A 20,921-nucleotide genomic window follows, 5' to 3' on the forward strand; every position below is an offset into this window, starting at 1 on the left:
AGAAACTGTAGATGAACCATTGTGTAGAGAGACAGCTTGTGTAACTAGCTTCAGTAGATCCTGCTACTGGCTGAAAAATATCATCCTTTGTCAACAGAAATACAGTGTTCCTGCAGTGGCCTCAGCTTGATTGCCCTCAAAGAGAAGAGGTTATCCTGTGTATCAACAGTAGTGAAAGCTGTAGTAACATATGGTGTATTAGTACTTCTGTGGACTTGTTTTTACCCTGCTTGTATGCACAAAAAACAGTGTCAAGGATTGTTATCAATTGGTAATGCTAACGATGCCTATTCCTGGGTAGAGCTAACCCCACAATGAAAAATTCGACTTGTAAATGGATCGCATTCAACTCGGTTGTGACGTCATTCCCAGCTCCAGCTTCCGAGTTCCGAGTTAAATGGAACGCACTCATCAGTCGCCCTAGTAGTTTTTGCGTTGTGTCACACACACCATGGCCAATCGTCAACCCTCGTCAACTTTTTTCGGCCCTCATAATTACTTGTATAGGTATATTCATTTCAACGTGTCTTTTAAAAGCTCCACATACCTACACATTACAAAATAAACTAATACAAAATTGTCATAGCAGAGGGACCAGGAATAGATTCTGTGCTGCAGCTGGTTGATATGGGCAAACGCTGTTTTGTTGTAGGCTATGTATCATAGCAATGGTTTATATATCCAGTTTTCCCTTTTGAATGAAGAATAGATTACCGCTGTCCCTCCCAAACACTTACCCACCATGCACCCAAAAAACTGCAGACTCTTTCTCACCTTGTAATCCTCCTGCTGTTAAACATGGAATCTTATCTCATTCATCTGACAGATAAGGTGTGGTTTTGTCCATTTATCATAGAATAAAGTCATTTTCACTATAAATATTTGAAATGTAATGGCATAGGTGTAATAACATTATTAATATCTGCACTCCCTTTATGTCTGCTGGTTCCAGGGCCCTGAAACTGTGCGTGCTGGCTTATTGGCATGGCTTATTTGGACACTTAAATGGAATAAAATCATCATTAATGTAATAGTCTCCTGTGGTTTATCTGCAAAGTCAAAATATCTGCTGTGAAAAAGGCTTATGTCAGCAGACAACATGTCAGCTTTTCCATCAACAAGTTTTGTGTTCCAGTGGCAAAAAATGGTGTGTAGTTACTTGTTATTTAACAGGTAACTTGAAAGACATTGGAAAAAAATCACCCATTTATTTTCGCAATGCTTCCTGTTCATTGTCACGAGGCACTTGAAATCTCTTAACTTTGTGAATTAAAACAATTATATGAGAGGCACTGTAAACTCAACCGATTCATGAAGGTTATACAGAATGTTAATAAACTGGGGAACTTTATTAACGGATCTTATTTATTTTTATAAAAACGGATCTACCAGAGGTCATGGAGGACATTTTGACGTCACATAATTTGGTTTTGGTTTGAGTCTGTATATAAACGTGCGTGACCAGCGTGACCCCGCCACACAGGACCGCACGCGGAACATGAAGACGCGAACACAAGTCAGTTTATTGACGTAGCTAGCTAATGGCGGCGAAACTCAAATACATAAATAAATACACACAAAGTCAACAGCCAAAACAACTGGCAGGTGACTGTGCAGTCGAAAGGCCGTCCCAGTTTGTCAGTTAAACCGGAGCTTGTCCACAAGTAAGTGACGTTAAACCATAGACTACGAAATAGAAGTAAATACTGCTTAATAGGAGTTAGCTAGCTAGCTAACGTTCGAGCTAACTTAACTTTAGCTAACGTTAGCTAAGTTTGACTCTTATTTCGGCCCGTTATATTCTTTTATCGTTTGCTTTTCAGCACAATAAAACACCGGGCCTCTGAATCACAGTTTGGTTCATGTTTGTCCAGCATTATATAAAGTTGATATAAGGTCCCTCTATAACTGTTAAGCAATAATAGGAAAACGTTATCCCCTATCATGCACTAGCTAGCAAAGTTAACGTTATCCGAATGCATTGACGTTAGTGTACTGTAGATTGTTGGTTTAAAAAAAAGTACCATTGCCACTGAAGTAGTTAACAATTAAACCTTTCTCCCATTTGCCTTTTTCTGTGTGTGAAGTAACGATACACTAACGGCCAGGCAGCATGTAGGAGACTGGAGGACTGTTTGAGAGGAGAGGGATATTCATACTTATGCAGCCTAGGAAGACCTGTAACGTTAACTGCATCATTCCGCAGCCTTGCAAGGTACACTTCCCCACACATCACACTCTGGCACTTTTCATGTGTTTATGTGTTTCACTATTTTTATATACAGTCTATAGTTAGTATGAGTGCATGTAACTTAAAGCCCATGTTGCAGGTTAACCACCACTGTTGATTAATAGGTACATATAGCACTCAATATATGTATATCATTGTTAACAATGTCTCCAAATAGTGTTAAAGGCCAGTTTTTGTCAGGTTTTTTCGGTGATGACGTCACGTTGGGGAGACGTGTATCAGCCTCTTACTAGAACTATGGTGACTGACTGGGATGAGGAAGAGGGTTTTTTACTGTCCGTGAATAGCACCAAGTGAAAGTCAACGTTTTATTTATATCTAGTGACAGTGATCATGTCGTTAGTTCAGATAAGTACCGGTAAACTTATCTAGATCTAGAAAATACAAGGCATCATGCTAGCTATGTGCTAACTTGCCAGTCGCACCTGTGAAATCCCCCGATGGTTGTAAACACATAAATATGATTGATATCATGATTAGATATCTCGCGTTTTGATGGTAGCCTACTAGCTCCAGTAACAACATATTTGCCTGGTGTTTATTTATTACTTGGATGGGGATGCTGTTCAGCTTTTCACAAGTTTAGACAGCTAGCTAACGCTACACCGACGTTTCGCTAACGTTAGCGCAACAGCGTTAGCCTAGACGGCTAGGTAAATATTACAACTGCCTTCGGAGTTTCCTATATCTGCGTCCACGTTGTCAACATAAGACTTGTGGCGTTAGTGCTCCTTTTGTACCATAACTTTATTGAATGAAACGTTAAACTTCGCTCCTACGAGATGGTTTTTGTTAGTTAGTTAGTTACACACAAAGCTAACTGGCGCTGATAATTAGCCTATGCATTAGCTGCGGACATTAGCTAACGTTGCATAGCCAGCAAGCAGCCGTCGGGAGCTAACCTCGACAGCTAACACATCCATGTGTCTCCATTTCAAAACATCACTGCAGATTGACTGCTTTTAACAGCAGAGGTTGATTGTGGGCAACATACTGTTGCGGTTAGCTCGCCGAAACTACTGCCGATTGCCGAAGTTGCTGGCTGGCTACGCAACGTTAGCTAATCCCGCTAGCATACATACAGGCTAACTATAGCCAGTTAGCTTTGTGTGTAATGTTACAAAAAAAACACCTATTTCGTAGGAGCGAAGCTTAATATTTCATTCAATAAAAGTATGATACAAAGGAGCACTAACGCCACATGTCTTGTGTTGACAACGTGGACGCAGCTCGAGGCAGTTGTAATACCGGTATTTAACTAGCAGTCTAAGCTAACACTGTTGCGCTAACGTTAGCAAACACGTGGGTACTCGTTTGCTAGCTGTTTAAACTTGTGAAAAGCCGAATAGCATCCCCGTCCAAGCTGCCTTTCACTTCCCCCCCAATATTATTATACACATAATAAAGACACATTGACTCGGTCGAGACCAGAAGCCATATTTTGCCAGACCAGTGGCAGAAACCGTGACCGGGACAGTGAACCGAGACGGGGCTTTCGCCTGTCGTCTCCCCAACGTGACGTCATGCAATGCATTGTGGGGGAAAGACAAACCGCTGTAAAATAGTACCTACTTTTTCGTGTTATATTCTGTTTTGTGATACCTAACAACATCAAATACATGAGTAACAGTTTAAATGTTTATTACCAACAAGCAATTACCACAAATTTGTTGGAAAATTAAACTTGCAACATGGGCTTTAACTAGTGGGTTACCTCAAGGTGACTTTTATAACAATGTGAACCACTGCCATCTTGTGGCCAAGTTATGGAACTAAAAACGATGGGTACCTTTTTAAAATAAACTTCCTATGTTGTTAGAAGGAACACATTTCAGTCATATTCCAAGCTCAAGTTTATTTCAGTTAAATCAATATCCAAAATACTTGCTTATGTAAAGTGAATCCACACGACAGTTAAGGAGATTGTTGAAATGTTTTTACTTTACAATTTGTCCTTCACCTAGAAATATAGGCTATATAATCTTGGGTGGGTTGGATGTAACTAAGTACATTTATTCAAGAGCTGTACTTAAGTACACTTTTGAGGTAGGTCCTACTTGTACTTAACTTGAGTATTTTAACTTTTACTCCACTACATTGACTTCACAGCTTTAGTTACTTTGCAGATTTACATTATTATTATAAAATATAAATTAACTAGTCAATTACTGCATACTGTGCTCACGATACAGTGTGCTGTAATATGTAGTTATACTGTTCATTCATTAACTCTGGATCTCCCCACAGATTTATCTGAACTATTATGCTTTTCTGTATTTTGTCATATCTATATCGTTACAATGTCAGATGTTCATATTGCACGTGGCAAAAGCTTCAAAAAATGAGGTAAACATTATTTAAAAGAAATCCCTGTAAGCCAAAACCTCAGATTTCCCACTGTTCTGAACACTCCGGTTTCAACAGTTTTTTTTTCTGTATCATGATATACTGATCCAGGTTTCCATATATGGTCATCTGCTCCAGGTCATCTGCACATTACATACCCTGCCACATGAAGCTGCATGCTAACGTCATACTGGAATTTTTACAAGTTGACTTGAATAGTTCTAATTGGAAATAATAAATTGTGAGATACTTATTTTCATACAATCAAGTATCAAAAACTGAGGAGGACACGCTGTTGGATGCTGTCCTCCTCTCCTACTCTTTCTTCAATGCCTAATGAATCTATCTATTTCTCTCCCTGACCCTGTCTTTATGATTGAGCAGCACTGGTTGAAACCTGAAAATATTGTAAACAAATTAATAACATAACAGCTGCTACATATAGTGTTTTGACTTCGACAACCCAACTGCATTTTACCGCAAACTTGCGACTAGTTAAAGGGATACGCCACCAACCAACGGTTTAGAACTAGCCTGACGTGGTCCTACTCAGATTCTAGTCAGAATGTGAGTCTGAAACCGTTCTACAGAGAAGAATGGCGTCACTGTTTTGAGATTTGGCATACATTTGGGCCTTTTTTGAAGAAATGTAAATAGTTTGTCCTTTATATGAATTTTATACCATGGTCTGGGTGAATACTCAATTCTGATTGGCTGCAGGGTGTCCATTAAAAAGTGATGTAGGACACCTAGTAAAGGAGTTCGGTGAAACTGACTGTTTACTGTTCTAAATGAATGCGCTACATTAAATCAATAAGGAAATGTGGATTTATTATTTCCAAATCGTCCTCTGAACACCACAGGATGGCGCTAAAACACACAGGCTGCAAGAAGTCAGTTATACTGGCCCTCTGGACTGACTCAGTTTCACAGCGAATAACGTTATCTCACATCCCGTTCACAGTTCAGCTCGCTGCTTCAGGCTGCGCCGCTGCAGCCGACAGTAACGTTACACATCGCGGATCAAATTCTTCGTAAAAGTCGTTATATTGTTTTGGGGACAATGACATGGCTGGATAGCTAGCTTGTCTTGTTGTTCAACATACTGTCAAATTATTTTTACTGATTGCCAACTGTACACAATGTTATTGACTTTGGATCTTGCTAGCATAGCGTTAGCTTTCTGGCTCGTAGCTAAACTGAAGGGTTCTATCAGCTGAGCGGACTATATAAATATCTCCGGTTGCTAAGGGAGGCAAGTCGTATCTAAGGTCCTTCCTAATTCCTGGTGGAGAGAACAACGTTTGCATTGCATAAGAACCTGATGGATGGGAATGATTGTTCCAGGTATTAGTCAAACCGTCAGGCGTAACCAGGGAAACGGAGTTATTGTTTGGATAAACTTTAGATTTCGATTGTAAAACTAATTAAAATATGAACTAATGTTTTAAAAATATATTATATGGCAAGTGACCATGGTATAAGCGGGTTAATGCCCTTCGAGGTGTCCATTGTCAGGACGGACGGTTGCGCGTCGGACGGTTCACGCCTCGCCGTCGTCCATTAATACCTGACAATGGACACCTCGTCGGGCATTAACCCTTACATAATGCTCATTCATTGGATAGACCTACAACCTATCAGAGCAACGGAACTCAACGCAACTGTCAACAGAACTCAACACTGTGTATCGTCTCCATAGCAACCACTCTTTGCACAATGCATTCGTTCTAACTTCCGACTTTTCGACTTTTTTGAAGCTGGATATATCATTTTTTGCATGTAAATATAAATGTGGATAACGATAGTGACATGCTTGCTACAGTCGCATTTCTAGAGATGAATCGGCGAAAACACGTTTTATTTCAATGAGTCAAGGCTTTGTTCTAACGCCGCTGGGCTCTCCCTCTCTTCACTCACTCTCTATCTCGCTGCACCATATAACGCTACCGTGCTTTCGGGCAGTTGTTGATGCTCCTCCGCTGAGGATTTTAAAATGAATGCGCTGTCGATTCTACACATCTCAATTCTCCAGCAGCAGCCACTAGACGGATCGTGGACGATTTGGGTCGGACTTGCGTTTATTTTTGTCAGTGTTTAACCGATTGAGGTAAGTTAGCCTACTACTAATGTTTAGCATCATCTCAGCCTCGAAAGCAAACAAACATACTGTTGTGCTGTTCTTTCTCTACTAATCGGTCGACCTCTACTTATCACGGTCTCCCCTAGCTGTAGATAGGTGGGCCAACGCATTTTTTGTGCATGCATAGTTTTAGTCCGGTGCAGCGCCGCTGCTAGTTAGCTTAGCGTAGTGAATGGAATCCTATGTTGCCGGTTAGCATGTTGTGAGTAAAAGTGAGCCAACAAAAGACAAAAAAACAACCTAATTACTTGCACTGAGACAAAAAATGCATTGGCCCACCTATCTACAGCCAGGGGAGACCGTGATAAGCCCTATTTCAACAAATGGTGGCGTATTCCTTTAAAGTGATGGTTCGGAGTAATTTCACCCTAGGGTCCTTTGCACCATGACCTGGAGCCAAACAACCCCCTAGAAGCTTTTTTCACCTGGGTCGAGCATTGGGAGAGTTAGCGTTATCAGCTGAATAGCTTAGCGCAGGGGCTAATGGATCCACGTTTGTATCTCGTAAGTTACCCCACTAATAATGCCCGAAATTAATACTTATTATATAAAAAGCATGGATTGGAAAGTTTGTAAGTACACCAGAAGTTTATGTAAATAACACTTGCCTGTTGGCTTCTGCTCGCTGCTGTTGCTGCTACTGCTACTGGCAGTAAGACGATTGCTTAGGGACATCTTCAAATTACAACACCGAAAAGAGATACAACAAAAATATTTATTAATTTAATGATTAAATAAGGTAATGTCTCCAAACTTACCTCAATTATAATTTGTCTCCTGCTAGTTATACTACAGCACTTACTTTAAAAAATATTTCTTTTGCATCTCTTTTCGGTGTTGTAATTTGTAGACGTCCCTAAGCACTCTTAATGCTCGGTAGCAGTAGCAGCAGCAGCAGAGAGAAGAAGCCATCGGGCATGTGTTATTTACGTAAACTTCTGGTGTACTTAAAAACTTTCCAATACATCGTTTTATGAGTACATAACCTATTTGTACTAGTGTAAAAGTAGTTTGGTATCATTTCGGGCATTATTAGTGGGGTAACTTATGAGATACAAACGTGGATCCATTAGCCCAGTGGTTCTCAAACTTTTTCAGTCATTCCCCACTTTGGACAAGGGGGAAATTTCAAGCCCCACCTGCCCCCATCTCCCCAACACAATGCTAATGAAATCCGCAACAAGCTTAAAATGTTCCAATTTATTGAAGTAACAAGTAGTATCAGTATAGTAACAAGTTGTATCTAAATACAAACTAATGATCCACATCCAATAACAGCAAGTTCAAAAATAAAGAAAATAAAAGTGCAGCTGTGTCATAACTTGCATGAAATTCAAAAATAAAGAAAATAAAAGTGCAGCTGAGTCAAAATGTGTATCAAGTTCAAAAATAGAGATGCACCGATTAGAACTTTCTAGGCCGATTCCGATTTACTTTGATTTTGACCTGCCGATACCGATTTTAGCCGATTCCGATTTAATTTTTTCTAACCACTTTACAGCACACCCAAATATTTATTTTCTAGCTTTTCTTAAATGGAACATTTTACATTTTGCATATAACCTTTTTTGAACAGATAATGGATCACTATAAAATAGAACTATATAAATTACTCCTGGTGTGGGAAATTCACACACATCTAAAGAGCAATGTTAGAACCATTTCCTTCTTTTCACATCCAATAACCAACTTAATATAATAAATATAGCCTTGCAGTATAAAGATATTTCTCAAAACACACACGCAGGCCTGTTTGAACATCAACAGTAACGTTACCTGAAAACATAAATGTCACCACTCATTTTACACACAGTTTAGCAACAAACTAAACGCTAGGGGAAGATTACTACGGTTTTAATGTTGGTGTGGAGTGGTATGCATCCCCACTAACCTGGAAAGTGCTTTAAACAATTGCGTTAATACAGCGTGTCGGAGGAATACAGCGTCTCTTTTTTTTTTTTTTTTTTGACACAGCGTCTCTTGCAGCGTCAGAGGCAGAGGGACAGTCACAGCAGCGTTTGCTAACGTTAGCTTCTTGTCTCATCTGGGGTCTGATCAACACCAAAAATTCATCAAAGTCAGTGTGCCCAACGCTTTTTTCCAATAAACTGTAGCTGTCATATTTCACGGGACCCGCGGTTTTCATGTTCCACTTATTCAGCCTCAGAGGGGAGAGAGAGAGCAGACTGCTCTGAGAGCCGTGTATAATTACGACTTTATAACATTTCATGAACAGATGATTGAGCGGCAGTGCGCTGATCTTGAGATGTTAATCATCCGAGTGCATTTGACCGGCATAAAATCGGCGTATGTCGGACTGACTGGCCAGTCGCCGGTGCATCTCTATTCAAAAATAGAAAAGAAATAAAAGTGCCACTTTGCAATCTGTTAAAAAAAGAAAAGAAGAGAAATCCATTTGCAAGACAGGTCTAGTTATCCCTGCATTAGTGGCTGCAATGAGCCTGTTGTGCATTGCACAATTTCTCAAAGCGGGGGTGCAGGCTTGATACTGCCACCCTCAAGTCATGCTCAATGTTCAGCTGAGATCTGTACTTGGTTTTCAGTGAAGCAACAGCTGAAAAGCCCATCTCACAGAGATATGATGTGGCAAAGGGAAGAAGAATGCACACAGCTCTCTACCCGATGAGTGGATACTCCTTCTCCACTTCAAACCAGAATTCACTCAGAGTCTGAGCTTTGAACCTGAGCCTCAGGGTGGAGTCAGATGGCATCTCAATAAACTGGTCCTCCTCAGCAGACCTAAAATCAGCAGGTGCTGCAGACAGAATATAAATAAATAGGCTTACTTTATTTGTCATTGCATAATAAACACAAAGAAATCAGTTTGACAATAATCCATTCCAGTTAGTAAGTAGCATACAACATGAATAAAATGCATGTATAATATATGAGTATAATATTCAATAAAATGTCCAAATACCAACCTGCTGCATTGAATGGATCCATAACCCAGGAATACTGAGCACTGTTGTTGGGGAAGTATTTTTGGAACAATCCTCTCAGGGAAGAGATGCGCTCCTTAATACATGGGATCACTGTGGTGGCTCCAGAATCAGTGGTTTCAACAACTTCACTCAGGTTCTCAAAGACATCTATGTTTTGCTGATCGAGGCGCCTGCCCCATACCTCAAGCTTTCGGGCCCTATCTTGCACTCAGCGCAATTGCCTTTGTACACCGATGCATGTATCATTCCTATTTTGCACCCGACGCACAGCGTACTTTTCCCTCCACAGACGCACGTCGGTAAATTAGGGAATGTATTTGCGCTCCTGGGGGCGGTTCAGCGAAAAGAGGAGGCGTGTTCCGGCGCAAACGTTACTTTGTGCTATTCTGCAGTTTCAGAAAACAATTCCGCCACTGACCAGGAAAAACCTGGTCTAAAGTCAGTGGCGCTAGTCTAAAGTCAGTAGCGCGTTATTCAGATGCTATTTTAGGGGCGCATGCTTGGCCATAATGTAGCGTGTGCACAACGTGCATACACTTCTCTCATCTAAATGGATGCATCAGTTCCCATTTTTGCATACCATACATAATTACAAAGGAAAATATTACTGAAAATGCGCTTCAGGTGTTTGGATAGGTCAGGAGGCACTTTACAGTACAGTCCTCAAAAAGTCGCAGCATTCTTTGTGGCTTGTTGTGTTTTACACATTTCCATGAATCATGGATGTGTTGATGACATAAATGAGGAAATATTAGAGGACTTAAGGAGACGTGATGTTGAACTACGGCGGGATCTGGTCCAGGAGTAATGCGCGATGTGCTCCTGGTGGAGCGGGTGGACGGAGATGGAGTGGAGGGAGGAGGAAGGGGCACAACAGGTGCAGGTGGTGCGTTTGGAGGCCCACGCTTTATGGCTGCAGCAATCCTCTCCAGACTTGAGGAGATGCGCCCGAGTGGCCGCAGCAACATCGCCACCCGGTCAAGACGGGCATTTATTACTTTGCCGCATCTCGCATCGGCAGCTCCCGCTGGCGTGCGCCAGGCAAATCTTCCGTCATAATAGCAATCCGCCATGGAACAAGCGCCCTGCTCTTAAAGGGAATGTGAGATGACGCTCTGATTGGTTTATTGCATGTTACGCCCAAACCACACCTAGCTACTTCAGACCAACCCATTTTAGATTTGCGTCTGGCGCAAGACTCATTTATCCCGCCGGTAAAATAGCAACAGCGGCCGAGATCCGCCCACAAAGATACTTGCGTTTTGCGTTTCATACTTGCGTTTCAGATCGTTAAAACAGGGCCCTTAGGGCTAGATTTATCAAGCCGTTTGCGCCTGTTTCCAGGCGCTAATTGGTCGCAAAGACAGACGTAACCGATGCGGGCTATTTACAAACAGGGCGCACTTGGGTAAAATCGCAGATTGTCTGCCACATGAGCGAGAAGAGACGAGTTGCGCTTTCAATATGCGTTTGTGGGAGGGTCGTGGGGAAAGTGGGAGTTCCACCCAAAAGGTGGGAGGATAAGCGCAAAGTGCCCCTAATTATATATTCCGTGGTATTTACAAAGATTGTCAGTAAGAGCGCCTCTTTATTCCGGGCGGGGGAAATTCTCCGCCCCTTAAAAAGCAGGTCTAAACCAGCCGCAATCGAAGTTTCCTCGTAGACCTTTATGCCGCTGGTGAAATGGCAACAGTAATTTGAGCAAGACGAAGACATTAGGGAGCGGGGCTGAAAATATTTTTAAACACAAGAATCACACTTTGTCAGTGAACACAACATCATTTAGCGTTACGGATCAAGCAGCCATGCAATATTAGAGTTACTGGAAGAAATCAAAGATGAAATTGAATCTCCCACTCAGCGTTCACATCCCATTCCAGCAGTTGTTAAACTCCTCCCTACATTACAAATATTGGCATCAGGATCATTTCAAACAGTCCTAGCATCAGCAGTGGGAATATCGCAGTCTGCACTCAGCCATATCATAGCACAAGTACCGCTTTGCTACAGCGCAATTTACGGTCTAGTGGGCGGAGAAAGACGCTGATTGCCTGATGGGTGTCAGGGTTGATAAATACTACGCAAAATGTGGAAGCATAGCGTGCGCTATTACCGAACTCGCATAAACGGACGCAGCGCAAACTGCGCTAGTGTTAGTAAATCTAGCCCTTAGTGTGAATGCAGTGATCTTGTCTGCCAGGTGAGGTAGGTGCTTGTCTTTGCCTTGAAGCTGAAGATTTAATTCATTCAGCTTGCCAAACACATCGCTGAGGTAGGCCAGTTTAAACAGAAATTGTTCATCACTGAACTTGCTTGCAGCCTCATACATGCGCTCCTCCTCCAAGAACATCCGAATCTCTGCCCTGAGCTCAAAGACGCGCGACAGCACTTTGCCCCGGGACAGCCACCTTGCTTCACTGTGAAACAGCACAGATGTGTGATCAGCTCCCATTTCCTCACAAAGTGCGGAGAACAGTTGCGCTTTCAGGGGTCGGGTTTTGATAAAATTGACCACGCTCACAACTTCTGTCAAAACCTCATTTAGTTCAGGGCTGAGCTGCCTTGATGCGAGCGCTTCCCTGTGAATGACAGAGTGCGTCCAGTGCGCATCTGGCACAACCCTCTTTATTAGTGCCTGCAGCCCGTTTCTTGACCCTGCCATGGTCTGTGCGCCATCAGAGCAAAAGCCTACACAGTTTTCCCATTTAAGGCCGTGTTCTTTGAGGTAACTGTCCATGATCTTAAACAGCTCATCAGCTGTGGCTCTATGTTTTATGTATTTGCAAAACAGCAAATCCTCGCACAGTGACTCGCCATTCACAAAGCGGACGTACGAGATGAGCAAGCAGTCTTTATTACTGTCAGTAGCTTCGTCCACTTGTAATGCAAAACGACTGTCTTTTAATTTTTCTATGAGTTGTTCCTCAAGATCACTTGAAATGTTGCATATACGTCTCGCAACTGTGTCGTTTGACAGGGGGACAGCTTTTAATTTTGCTGCGCTTGTCTCGTCAAGCATAATTGACACCATGTCTAAAGCAGCGGGGAGAATGAGCTGCTCTGCAATTGTGTGTGTTTTCTTGCATTGTGCAATTCTGTATGCCACTCTATATGAATCCATCTGTGCTTTGCTGTTTACTGATGCAGCTTTTACCATGCGAGTTTCCTGTTGACGGTATTCTGCCAGTTTTCTTTGAAAGAAATCAAGTGGCTTATTGACGTGACTGGGGTGTGTGGTCTCTAGGTGTCTTCTTAATTTGTTGGGTCTCATACTGTCTGCTGCTCTCGGTTTAAGACACAGGACACACATCGGTCTCTCCTCTGCACCCACCACCGCTGCCGTGAATCCAAGAGAAAGATACCCTTCATCATATTTTCTTTTCGGTTGGCTTTTTGATTGATTAGGCCCGTCTGGTTTGTTTCTCTCTGCTGGCGCTGGCTCGACAACTTTTGAGGTCCGTGTCACAAATTTATCCATGTTGTGTTTTTATTATATTTATATTATATTTACACATATCTATATTTACACATATATCATATATCGAAAGTTTGTTCCGCTACAATTAATATTCCAACGTCACGTCAATCATTATTTTGACACGATCGGTTCCAGGTTACTTTTCTCGGGGTCTAATGTTCTTTAAATTTTGACTGCATGTAGGCTAGTAGGCTAATGTTTATAATCATTACTAGCCTACATGCAGTCTGTAGGCTAGTACGGACTGTGGGTGTTTTGTTTTGAATGTATGATCTTTGTTGTCATTAAAGAAAGGCATTGATAAAGGGGTGGGGGTGGGGAGGGGAATTCCTGTTACACTTGGTGTGGCCCCCGGGGGTGATCGGTCTAATAAGCGGCAACACACAGCGTACGGTTTGCAGTCACGCGCGCTGCATTTATAGTCACACACACACACACACACACACACACACACACACACACACACACACACACACACACACACACGTCCACAGCGCAGCAGGCAGAGGCGGGAGCGAGAGAGATACCCGTTTCTCTTCGGGAGACTTGTTTAAATTATAACAAATATGCTATATACATTAGATTTTGTATTTAGTTCATACTTTTTTGGTGTATTTGTTTTCAGATTTTAACGCTATAAAGACCGTTGCTGTGTTTGCATTACTCCCTTACCCCTCCTACCAGTCCCTATGGCCACTTGGCCACTGCGAATGCAAATGGAAAAAAAACGCTTTTGGGGGAGAGTAGTTAGTAGATCTGCTTAGAAGTGGACTTTTCCTAGAACTACGTTCCTGTAACTACTTGGTCGGAAAGTGGCTATTGACTACTATTGATTAAGAGACAGAGAGTGCAAACTGCTGAAAAAGAGTATGAGTTGTTGTGGCCGAGTGGTTAAGGCGATGGACTAGAAATCCATTGGGGTCTCCCTGCGCAGGTTCAAAGCCTGCTGACAACGGTTGGTTTTAAGTTCTGTCTGCTAAATTGTTAAAACTTGATCAATACAAATGGCTCAGTTGCTTACAGTCAGGCTTCAAAAGTAGCACCATCTTATACCCCAGATCTAGTTAAATATGCAATTGTCTGGTAGATTAGCTTCACTCACCAGTAGGCCTGTACTGAATACCATTTCTTGAGCGTAGGTGGTTTAACAATGAATATTCAAATTTTCGGTGGCAGCGGCAGGGGAAACCAACATTTCCGACCACACTTGAAGGCAGCTTTGGAAAAAGAGAGAAACTAAAAGGCGAAGAAGCGACGTGCCTTGTTATTACAGGACACAGTCACCAGTTACACAAAATCCTGGGCATTTCAGTGCATGTGTTTTGTTTTTTACCTTTGTAGTGGTGTTTGACCGTAACGTTATGGGACTCGCACAACGCGACTGATGAGTCTGATAGACGGTTAATGTTACATCATTGTCCACAGGAAGTTGACGTCTGGTTGCTTTTTTCCAAAAATTGATTTGGATTAAACTTTTTGCCGCTGGCATTCCAAACAAACGGAAAGACCTGTTTTTACCAGACTGACTGACGAGCGACGACACACTCAGTGGGTGTGTGAATGAATGCTCAGTCGGCCCATGTCTCACTGTATTGGCATTAGGTACGGCCGTACTGTGTTTATCTTTATCAAATCGCCTGAAAACGACACCAGGTACAGATTCATTTTATTTAAACAGGGACAATGCACAAGTTAACATTAACCTTGTATAAGAACAAGGAGAGATGCATTGTGCCAGGTCTTAGCACAATATACTACTGAATAATGTCAGATTCTGAATATCAAAGGCAAGCAGAGTTTTTGATGCACCTCCCCCTTCCTCTCCTCCACTCCTTCTTTCCCCCCCCAATCCCTTCTTCCATTTCACTTCGTCACATAAACTGCTGAGTCTTCAGTGGAATGTTTTTTAATTGTACTGCGATGGTGGTATAGTGGTGAGCATAGCTGACTTCCAAGCAGTTGACCCGGATTCGATTCCCGGCCATCGCAAAAAAAAAATTCTGAGGAATGTTTGCTCTAGACTAACTCATTTGGTCAGATACAAAACCTGAGAGGGAGGTGTTTTTAGGAAAAACCTGACTGAAGTTGGCTGCAAAGCTATTTGTAAGGTACAAATGTGGGACTTTAATTTTGGCAATCAATCATACTAATTGATATATCAAAAAGTCTGTGTGTAGTCAGAGATCTGCTTATTGTGAAATGTGAAGTAGCAGGTGTTGTCGTGGCCGAGTGGTTAAGGCGATGGACTAGAAATCCATTGGGGTCTCCCCGCGCAGGTTCGAATCCTGCCGACAACGGTTGGTTTTAATTTCTGTCTGCTAAATTGTTAAAACTTATCAATCAATACAAATAGCTGAGTTGCTTACAGTCAGATTTCAACATCTGCGGCGATGAAGAACAAGGAGTTCAGACTGTATGTGACGAACTACATAAACAACTACGAAGGTAAGTTTACAATGTTGTTATTAGCCCTTAGCAAGTCTGTTTCCTACATTAACATAGCAGCTAGCTAACGGTAACAGCAGTGCTTGTGTTCATTTGTATTTTGTGTGTTATTTGTGTGCAATATAATATATTAACCCCAGTGTTAATCTCAGCTTCAAACAAGAGTTCGGCAGGAGAGACTACTGTTAGGTCTGAGTGCTTCAGAAGTGTAAGGGATCATGCATGTTCAGATCAGGTTCATGATAAATGAGTTACTCAAATCAAGTTTCTGTGAGTCATGGCATTGCTTTGAATTAAATTATGACAAAAAAAATACTCAACTAGGCTACCTAATAACTACAGGCAGGGTACCCGTGGGGTCTTAAAAGCATTGAAAAAGTCTTAAATTTGATAATCTCAAATTAAGGCCTTAAAAGCCTTGAATTTGGTATACAAAGTCTTGGATTTCGTTACAAAGGTCTTATATTTTTCGCCTTTCCTAGGATTAAGTTCATACCGTAACAAAATTAACTGTTACTAATGTAGGCTAATTAAAAACTGACCAGAGCCCGTCTCTGGACGCACCGGAGGACCGAGACACAAAGTAAACACGCCTCTCTGACTGGTATGGTGGGGGGCGGGGTGGTTAGCGGATAAACTGATCGGCGGATGTGCGGAATGTTTTGGGTGTGTCGAGCCTGGCTGGCCACTCTGCGCCTTCAGACAAAGCTCAAGGTAACAGGCTAACGGCTTATTAGCTAGCCAAACACCGAGCGGCTCCATTAATCTGCTTGGTGCGTCTTATAACAAACGGAGCGAGCAGCCACCGCACTCTAACATCTGTTGATCCGTGCAGGACTTCACGGTGAGCGGACTGTTTAGAGACGATGTGACTACAGGTAACGTTAAAGGTTCGCTGCTACTGTAGCGGAGCTGCAAGTAAACCAGGGCTCTCAAGTGTCACACATTGAGCGTGACAGTCACTCATTTCGGTCTTTTGTCACGCAGTCCCGCCACACATTGTTTTTCTCACGCGGAAAAACTATTTATAATATATTTAATTAATTCAATTAATTAATAAATATATATTTAATATGCGCCCATAATATTTCTGGCGCGCCGCTCTCACTATGAAACTGACAGGAATCAAGCGTGTCTCCCCCATTGACATATATATATGGAGTTCTTAGTCGAGCCTGCCACTTATCAGCCAATCAAAAGAAAAAGAAAGGGGCTACACAATAGCCAATCAGAAAATAGCACTATTGTATCTGGGTAAGATTTAACGCAACAACCAATGAGAAAAAAGCATGGAGCAGCGTACAGACACTTCCCTAAACGTTCACTCATTCAGAGACCAGAGACCCAAACGGGGCTCTGTGTCTGTCAGACGGTCTGATATTTACCTTATCAGCAGAGCAATCACGTAATGCACAGCAGACTACGGTGCAGGTAGATTATTTTCTGAAATATAGTGACTTTATTCTCGTAATAGCCTAGTTTTTTTTTTTTTAGGTACTTTATTTTTCTCAAAATATCATGACTCCTCCAAATCTCAGAACACAGATATATTTTGAATGTGCACAAAGTTTTGAACATGAGCAGAAATCTTGCTCAAAACACAAATGAAATATTACAGTCCAGGGGTGTATTAATTCATTAAAATGAATTTATCACTGAGGTGAATAATTGTCATATGCACATTTAAGGAGGTTACTTCCTCAACAAAAGATGTCACTCTTGCCTGTCCTTAAAACTTAACAGCCCTGAGTAAACGCTGAACTGAGCTGTGTGTTTTCAGTGTTAAACACAGCTGCAGGTATTCATGCACGACTGTTGTTGGTGATACAGAGGTGGAAGACTTACTCAGATCGTGTATTAAAAGTAGAAAAAACTTTGTTGTAGAGTTACAAATTGCTTGTCAGTTACAAGTCCTGCATTCAACATTGTCCTTAAATAATAGTAAAAAATATTATCAAAATATACTGTACTTAAAGTACCAAAAGTAAAAGTGCTCTTATGCAGTGTAATTATCTTATTTTATATATATATATATTATAACCCAATAAATTGTATTAAATGACTGATACTTTAAGTACAATGTGTTATTTAATTCAAATAGCCTACTTGTACATAATTATTTTCTAGGTTTTGAAATTTATACAGATTTGACATTTTCCCCTCATACTTCTGTCGGAATGGGTAAGAAGTTGGCATTGAATTTCATTTGAAATGGTATTAAAAGGCCTTGAATTTAAGTTGGAGGATCCTGGGGGTACCCTGACAGGCTATATTTTTCATAATGTATATTGTCACATTTGTTCCATGTCATCTGACCCAGTATTGGAAAACATGTAGAAAGAAAATCTCACAGAAACTAGATTGTGTTCAGAGTTCTCTTACTTCTTTACTACTACTTCACTCTGTAAGTAAACAAGTAAATTGAGCGTAATCATAAAATCGGACTCGTGGAATTTTGCATAATAAAGTAGGCTGTAGACTAGGCCTACTACACATAAGTTGCACTTTTATAGTGTCTCTCTTTTCTCATTTCTTCTTACAAGTTCCCAGCCTAGGCTAATTACAGTTCATTACAGTTCAAAACCGTTCTCAAACTGTGTTCAAGACTGTCTTATAGGTGCAGTTAGTGATTCTGGATGAAATTGTGCATGTTTAGGTGTATGTTTACATTAGTTAGCAAAAGCTGTTGTTCAACACCTTTTTATGGGGTACTCGAGAGAATATAGGGGTCAATCATGAAACATACGCTAACAGTTTCATTAATGGATGTTAGGTTAACTTTTACTAAAATGTATTTGGTTTCATTGCAGGGTGTTAAACCTGGTCTGGTGAACGAGATGGTGATCCTCTCAGCCCGACCAAAAGAAAGAAGGCTGGTATAAGAAGGAATCAGGTTTGTATTGTTACTGCATTATTGTATTGCTATTGCATTACTGAAATGCTTACAAACTTAAAACACCATCACTGTAGGTCTTTTTTTTTGTTGTCTTTACTGCTACTTCACTTCTACTTATGCTTTAGCATATAATACTTAGATTGTTTTTGTCTTCTGTTCTGTCTTTTTCACAGATGCAACCTGTACAGAGAAGTAACTTCCCCCTTGCCTGAACCTGCCACACTTAATGTCGGAGCAGTGTACCAGGACATTCCTGATCTGGCTCCCATGTAGGCCTGCACAATAAATCGTTATAAAATCGCGATCTCGATTCACACTGTTCACAATTTGATTTTTAAATGACTTTGATTTAAAAAAAAAATATATATATATATATATATATTATATTATATATATATATATATATATATATATATATATATATATATATTGGTAGGACATCTCTCACAAAGTTCAGGTCTTCACCCTCAGCCACTGACAAAGCGCCTTTTAGTCACGTGTTTCACTCGTCAGTTCAGGGCTTCACCATCAACCAATGACAAAGCACCTTTTAGTCACGTGTTTCACTCGTCGAGCAAGCGCGGAAGTTCGGAAATAAACCCATAGACAGTATATACGAAGAATAAACCAAATGGATATTGATGAAAACCCAGGTACTAGTGACGAGAATCAATCAGCCAACCACTCAGTCTCAAACCGAGCTCGTTCCGAAAAAAGGCTCACATTCGGTGGTGTGGAAGTATTTTGGATTCAAGCAAGATGAGTCAGTCCGATGTGATTTGCAAGGCATGCTTTTCCCACGTTGCAGCACCGCAAAGTAACACCACAAGACTTTACCAGCACCTCAAACGTCACCACAAACTGCAATACGATGAAGCCGTACAAGGCAAGAGGTCTGAAAGACGTTTCAATTAGCCTATTCACAGCCATGTTCAGGGTCATATTCAGCGTAGTGCGTTAAACTTCTATTTTTGGTAACCTACTTGAATGGCCAGTTGAATGTTAATTCTATAAAAGGCAAGCAGTTAAAGAGTGTGCTAAGAAATCATTCTGTTTTTGATAGTGTATTGATTGGCAATTTACAAAAAAATTTCCATTTCTCTAGAAACTGAAGCTGTAGCTGCAGCATGTTGATTGACATGTTTTATGTAAAGATATGTTCAAGGAGTTCAGATAGAGCTGGTATCAGGGCTATATTTAGTTCAATGTTAGGTCTCTATTTTTGGTAGCCTACTGTACTTAAATGGCTAGTATTTACTTTATTATTTTTTTATTCATTGAAGCCTCTATGTATACATGCTTGGTGATGCACAATGTGCTGTAGGTGCTAAAAAACAATGTTTGGTACTGCCAATTTGTTTTGTTTTGTCATGGTTCATGTGTGCAATAAATATTACACATTGTGAGAAATAAATCATGGCAGAGAATTGTGATATCAGTTCTAAGCTTAAAAAATCGTGATTCATATTTTTCCCTGAATCGTGCAGGCCTACTCCTACGATCACAACAATTTCAGTATCAAGTGATGTACCTCTGGTTAACTCCATGTTCGGGACAGTTCAGGAGGGAAGTGTGCTGTCCTATCAGATGCGCACAAAGGTAGTGCCCCAAACCTTTCCACATAGAGATGCTCCTTCACCCCCACAGCTGCCACTCTGTGATTACAGAATTGGGCCATCAAACTGTGCTTTTGTCTACACTGAACAGCAACATCACCACATGGCGTCCCTCGAAACATCACTAGAGATGGCACACCAAATCGAAATCTATACTAAAGAGCAGAGTACCTGCACTGAGTTGCACCAACTTAGGCACTCCCACATCACCTCGACCAGATTTAGAGAGGTCTGTCACACAAAGGCACGTCTGCTGAAAATCTGGCCAAACGGCTTCTCAGACCTTGCTATCAGACAGCTGACATGAGGAGGGTAATTCGAATAATTAGATTACAAAAAATCTTCGATGCAAAATGACTTGCCTCGAAGCTTCGTTAAATCAATGTTACCAACGTTGTATGCTGACAGACGATGTTTCCGCACGGATCATTATTACTGTCGCACACCAGACGCTGCTAAGTCTGCTGCTGGCGAGGGGCTAAGAGAAGAGACAGGCTAGAGAAAACGACAGAAAGTGTCCAAAGTTTAGAATCAGTTCAAATGTAATTAAACATTGTACAGTGTGTCTACTGCCTGCAGCCTGCAGGTTGTGGGGGGGGAAAACTCTGACTGTTGTTTGTGCATATGCACCAAACAAGAGTTCGGAGAATTCGGCCTTCTTGGAGACCTTGACTGAGTCCTGCATGGGGCTCCAGTGGGGGACTCCATTGTTCTGCTGGGGGACTTCAACGCGCACGTGGGCAATGATGGAGACACATGGAGAGGCGTGATTGGGAGGAA

At 41.4% G+C, this 20,921-nt stretch overlaps 1 long non-coding RNA gene and 3 other non-coding genes across 4 annotated transcripts; all 4 read left to right on the plus strand.

The window, feature by feature from the left end:
• Positions 1–1,499: 1,499 nt before the first annotated feature.
• Positions 1,500–9,391, plus strand: LOC120552406. Its single transcript, XR_005637993.1, has 3 exons — positions 1,500–1,664; positions 2,088–2,215; positions 9,305–9,391. It is a non-coding gene; the product is annotated as an uncharacterized LOC120552406 (long non-coding RNA).
• Positions 9,392–14,057: 4,666 nt separating this feature from the next.
• trnas-aga lies at positions 14,058–14,139 on the plus strand. Its single transcript has one exon. It is a non-coding gene; the product is annotated as a tRNA-Ser (tRNA).
• Positions 14,140–15,101: 962 nt separating this feature from the next.
• Positions 15,102–15,173, plus strand: trnag-ucc. Its single transcript has one exon. It is a non-coding gene; the product is annotated as a tRNA-Gly (tRNA).
• A 226-nt stretch (positions 15,174–15,399) lies between these two features.
• Positions 15,400–15,481, plus strand: trnas-aga. The gene has a single exon. It is a non-coding gene; the product is annotated as a tRNA-Ser (tRNA).
• Positions 15,482–20,921: the final 5,440 nt, after the last annotated feature.

This window comes from Perca fluviatilis, chromosome 22 (genome assembly GCF_010015445.1).
Source record: "Perca fluviatilis chromosome 22, GENO_Pfluv_1.0, whole genome shotgun sequence".
Lineage (NCBI taxonomy): Eukaryota > Metazoa > Chordata > Actinopteri > Perciformes > Percidae > Perca > Perca fluviatilis.